The sequence below is a fragment of the Saccostrea echinata genome, unplaced genomic scaffold (assembly GCF_033153115.1).
Source record: "Saccostrea echinata isolate AGI-Se365-2 ecotype Australia unplaced genomic scaffold, CSIRO_AGI_Sech_v1 ptg000027l, whole genome shotgun sequence".
In the NCBI taxonomy this organism is placed as follows: Eukaryota; Metazoa; Mollusca; class Bivalvia; order Ostreida; family Ostreidae; genus Saccostrea; species Saccostrea echinata.
Window position 1 is genome coordinate 10,419,572 of NW_026889776.1, and position 6,072 is coordinate 10,425,643.

The 6,072-nt window shown below is 32.4% G+C and overlaps 1 long non-coding RNA gene across 1 annotated transcript; it reads left to right on the forward strand.

Moving 5' to 3' along the window:
* Nucleotides 1-2,991: 2,991 nt before the first annotated feature.
* LOC133193366 (uncharacterized) lies at nucleotides 2,992-5,479 on the forward strand. The gene is made up of 3 exons (XR_009721919.1): nucleotides 2,992-3,029; nucleotides 4,763-4,927; nucleotides 5,375-5,479. It is a non-coding gene; the product is annotated as an uncharacterized LOC133193366 (long non-coding RNA).
* The last annotated feature ends 593 nt before the right edge of the window (nucleotides 5,480-6,072 follow it).

The following is a 6,072-nucleotide window of genomic DNA, read 5'->3' on the forward strand; positions in this document are numbered from 1 at the left end:
TCATTGTTAAATCGAATAATAATGTTTGTACCGAATATGGTTTCTTTGTTAATACAGACAAACATATATCCGGTTTGAATACATGTGTTCTCGGATCGTCAACTTCATGAACTTGTTGTACTTTTGGAACTTTTTATGATGTAACGAAAAGGTAAAAATGAATTATTTCTGCTACTAAATTACGATTAAATCATCAATATTTAAACAAAAAGTGTCCGCAATCTCAAGTTATCAGATTATTCACGAAGAACATCATCATAGGAAATTTAAAAGAGTTCTGACTATTGTAAGCCGCCTTTATTTGGCAGATAAAATTAGAAATTATGAAGAATCATCAGAACAATTTAAATATATTGTCTATAACTAGAGTACATATACATCTTACATGTACAAAGTCATAGCACAACCCTTATTCATATGCATAACACTGCATAATGTAATATGTATAGGGAAAATGTATTGGTTTTAATACTGTCTATGTAACAGAGTTAAAAGTGGCTATGTGTTGTATATAGTGAGGCCACGCTCCTACTAGTATTTAGGTTTAACCCTTTAGCTCAGTCGGTAGAGCATTGGATTTTAAATCTGAGGGTTGTAGGTTCAAGCCACAGTGTGGACATCCCTAGCTAATCGGTCATATTGGCGCCGAACTACAAAACCCACATGGTGAGTGGTGTTTATAGAGTCTCGTGTGTGAGATTTCTCAGAGGGAAGAAATCTCAAGAAAAAGAAGGGGGGAGTGTAACAGAGTTAAAAGTCGCCATGTGTTGTATATTGTGAGGCCACGCTCCTACTAGCACTAGCTAATGGGTTAACCCTTTAGCTCAGTCGGTAGAGCGTTGGATTTTAAATCTGAGGGTTGTAGGTTTGAGCCACAGTGTGGACACCCCTAGCTAATCGGTCATATCTATAATAATATAACAACTGTTTAACAAACAAGTGATAGATTGTAAATTGAAATAGTTAAGTGTTCAAAAGACAAAATTTCTCATGTGTGACCTGCTGAGAGATTTACTGAAAATGTTTACAATAATAAGCCTACAAGATGTACAAATATTGATCATTTTTGATAGTATTTCAAGTAATGCAAATGAAGCATCTGAGTAACAGTCATCAGTTGTTGATGGTGGTCGCACCATCATAGAAGTCTAATGGTAAAAATAAGTGAATCCTCATTTGTTTGAAATTTTTGTTTGATATTTGTTGTATGATAACGATAAATTTTTGTTTGTTTATTTTTTTCCTCCCTGGTAGTTGTTGAAGTTTTTTATTATTAAAAATACTTTTCTTTGATCAGATTTACTCTGACCCAAATTTTGTAAAATGGGTAGGTAGGTAGGTAGATTTTTTTTTTTTGGCAGTATCTAACAAATTGATTTTTTGTCATACAAAAACACAGAATTAGAAATTTATTGCTGTTTCATTACACAATGGACAGCTAGACAGATTTAATATTTATTGCTCTCAATAAAACAAGTATCTTGGAGAAATTATAAACCTCAGCTTTACAATGAAACAGACTTTATTTCCCTGAAACCAAAAAAAAAAAAAAGAAAAAAAAAGAAAAAGAAAGAAATTTAAAATACTTAAAAAAATGATGGGGTAGGGGTGATTTTGATGGATCTTCTGGAGTACATCAAACAAATCATTCTAGCTCACCTGAGCCAATAGCTCAAGTGAGCTTTTCTGATCAAAATTTGTTTGTCGCCGTCATTGTCGTAAACTTTTCACATTTGAATCTTCTTCTCAAGAACCACTGTGCCAATTTCAATTAAACTTGCTACAAAGTATCCTTGGGTAAAGGGGATTCAACTTTATTCAATGAAGGGCCATATCTTCTTCTAAGGGGAGAAGAAAAATTAATGGCATCATTTAAAAATCTTTTCTGGAGCCACTGGGCCAGGAAAAATTAAACTTATTTGGAAGCATCCTCAGGAAGTGTAGATTCAATTTTTTTAATCATGACCCCTGGGTGTAGGGTGGGGCCACAATGGATGATCAAGTTTTACATAGGAATACATAGGATAAAATCTTTAAAAATCTTCTTCACTAGAACCACTGTATCAGGAAAGATGAAACTTATGTTGAAACATCCTCAGCTAGTGTAAATTCAGGTTTGTTCAAATCATGACCCATGGGGTAGGACGGGGCCACAATGAACGATCAAAGTACATAGGAAAAATCTAAGAAATTCTTCTATTCAAGAACAGCAAAGCCATGATTTGTCATATTTATATGGAAGCATCTTCAGGTAGTGTAGATGCAAGTTTGTTCAAATCATGACCCCCAGGGGTAGGATGGAGCCACAATGGACGATCAACATTTTACATATAACAATACTGATACATAGGAAAGATCTTTAAAATTCTTCTCAAGACCAATATCGTCAAAATTGGTCATAATAATATAAAAGCATCCTGAAATAATGTAGATTCAATTTATTCAAATCATGACACCCCCCCTCCCCAGCAGAATAAAGGGGCCATAACAGGGAATCATAGTTATACAGTAAAACTCGTTTAGTATGAACACGGATATTGCGATTCATGGATATAGCAAAGTTTTTCTTGGATCCCCAGCTAAATAAATTTTACTAATTCCTTATACGGATATAACGAATTACGGATATAGCGAAGTAATTTCACAGGTCCCAGTGACTTCGTTATAACTGAGTTTTACTGTACAAAGGATATATCAATAACAATTTTCTTATTAAGAACAGCAATGCTGATATGTGTCATATTAATTCAAAAGCATCCTTAGAAAGTGTAGAATTCATACCCCCCCCCCCTTTCCAAACCACTTTTATATTTAAACTTTTTAATACTGAACTGAATTATGCTTTTTCCTACCCAAAGTGCTCAGGTGAGCAATGTGGCCCCTGGGACTCTTGTTTATTGTTGGTCTTATAAGTGAAATCAGAACGCAATAGTAACTGTACATAATATATTCTTTCAGAGAGAAGAAAACTGACATTAAAGGAGAACCATTAACTAAAGATGTATGATGAATCAAGATGTGATCATGTGGTAAGTGGTAATTAATTCAATCATAAATAGGCATGAATGAAAATTGCATTAAAAGAAAAGAACTTGATTCCAATTTTGATTGGAATGTTGAACTACCAGCTGCAAACTACAACAGGTTAGGCATAATAAAAAAAATATGTCTGTTAACGGTTACCCGACCGACCCTATATCTGATAGCCAACCCAAATTTATTTTCGTCGTAAAAATCCAGAAGCCACTCATTCGTCGGTTTAACTTTTACATGCATCTTAATCGGTCAAGCATTTGAAATCGAAAGTACTAGAAATAGTTAGCACAACATGGAATTAAAGAAGAAATACAAGACAGTTTTTTCATTGTGTGGTAGCTGTGAGGCAGTTGGCAAGAAAGATATTGTCTATCGCCCATATGGCAAGCCCAAACAAAAGTAAAGCACCACACAATGGTAAAACTGTTTTGTATTTCAACCAATTCCTGTGAATTTGTGTATAAAAAAATTCAATAAAATAAAAAAAATCCTACCTACCTACCCTATTTTATATCAGCATGTAACAGTAAACAAACATATTTTTTGGTTTGTCCTTATGAAATAGTATGGCTTGGAGTCTTTTTCGCTTCTCTATAAAATTTTCTGTTTGGATGATATCTAGTATATATACAACATGCAGTGAGGGTTTTAGTTCACCCGAGCTAAAAACTCAAGTGAACTTTTCTGGTCACCTTTTGTTTTGTCTTTTGTCCATCAAACTGTCTATCCATCTGTGAGCTTTTCACATTTTCAACTTCTTCTCAAGAACCACTAATTTCAACCAAGGTTGACACAAAGTAAGGATATTTTAAATTGTACAGAGGAAGCCCCCCCCCCACTCCCCCCTTCACCCCAAGGGGAAAGGGGAAATGATCAACTCTTTTAGATATTATTGATATGATCATTGTTGAGCAACTTATAATTTTGTTACCTGTAGACTTTATTTTAAGAATAATAAATATTTTGTTTAAGAGTCCTTTTTTCAAGGTTCAAAGTTCAATTGAAATTATTTTGAGATACATGTATTTGAGGATTCGAGATATCAGGAGGAAAATATTTAAAGAATACTTCCAAATTACTTCAACATATCTATGGTATTCGAGATGTCTGTGTTCGAGATGCCAAAGTTCAACTGTATGGCTATGCTAAAGTAGTAGATATTTAACTTACTAAAACTCTCTGACATTGAAACATGTTAAATGAAACAAGACAATAATGAAAAATAAAAATTTACTGATTTCTGGCTGGTCAGTATTTTGATGACTGTAATTTCTAAAATATTCAGTGAAACACTTTGAAGCTTTAACTGTAGATATATGTTAACTAAATATAAGGTAATATTTATAAATGAGAAGTTTTGAACAAACATTACAACATGCATGTATGTAAATTGGGGGTAAAAATTGGTTAATGGCTATCGCCTTAATTTTCAGTGACATAAAACAAGATTTAGAATGTAGATAAATAATACTGGTATCATGTATGTGTCTGTACATATGATATAGCATATATTATATATTATAGAACTTGTAGTGAATGTTGATTAGCTAAATCTTGAATAGCTGATATGTTGGTCGTTTTTGATGAAATTTAGATTATTTTTATGTAAATATGCAATATGAAATTATTCATAAGGTATTAAACATGTGTATGCAATGCAACATATGATGAATTCATATTAATTTGTATGGATATAGCTTAACATGTATTTGCATTGTTTTTTTAGGGTCCTGTTCTGCAGATGCCATGAGATGATCTGTCTGTCCATCTGATATCACTTGTCATGAGTATATTTTCTCTCCTCTTAGCCCTATCTCACTCAAATTTAACTCATAGAGTGCCTGTGGATGGAGGGTAAAAAGTGACCTTGGACCAATTATCTAGGTCAAAGGTCAGTATCAAAATACACTATATATCTTTATTTAAAGTCCTTGTCCAGAGCATGATTTTTCTCCATTGGTATGATCTGGCTTGTGTGCCATGGGATGAAGAGTTTTTAGTGATCTTTAACAATATTTCTAGGTCAAATGTCTATTATTAAGAAAAAAAAAGATTCGTAATATCCTTGTCCAGAGCACATTTCTCTCCACTCAACTAAAAGCAGTGTTCTACATGCATGAGATGGTCATATTCTCAATCATACCTGCTTTAATATTATCTGGCTTAAAACCTTACTATGTAATGTTCATTCTGATTTCATGATCAATAAATTTAAAGACTGAAACTAATCACTGATATTGGTACATTAAAAGACATTGAGTGATCTTGTCATATTTCTAAATAATATTCAAGCATACAATTCTTACATCAAATAAGTTTGTATAAAAATATATTGCAGATCGCAGATGATGTGAAGAAAATACAAAGGAAGCTGATGTTGAAAGAAGTATAGAGTATTTAATGAAGTTTATGAATGGACTGAGATGTGAAAGACTACTTCATTGTTTACCAAGATATATGATTTTATTAATTTTGATATCATTTTCAAATAATGTTTTTGCACATCAAATGATTTATTAAACATATGATTTGATAATGCTTTTTCCTTTTTATACATTTTCTTGATAGATTTGAAAAGAAAACACAGTTTACCAAGGAAATTAATAATATATACTTTGATTTAAAGGCAGAGATTTTTTACCGGGTGGTAAATTCCAGGTGAGGAAGGGGCTTATTTTGTACAGGTGTAAATGCCTTGAGGGCTAGCAGTCTACCTGTGGTCGTTTGTCTCCCAATCCCTATACACAGGAAGTTATTTAATACACAGTAGAATACCCAAGAAGTCAAACTTTACCTGTGTTGGGATTTTGAGATGATTTTAAATTCGAAATAAAAAGTTGTAAATAAAGTTTAATCTCATGCAGTAATTTTTATTAATTTGTAATTGAATGTGTGTCAAAGCATCCCCACCCATTAAAAAAAATATTATTATTTAAAGTATTTGTTGAGCTTTGAAAAAAAGTTATACCTAATTTTGATATATATTATCATAATGAATATCATAATTATTTCAAATACTAAAGGTGTGTGTATATG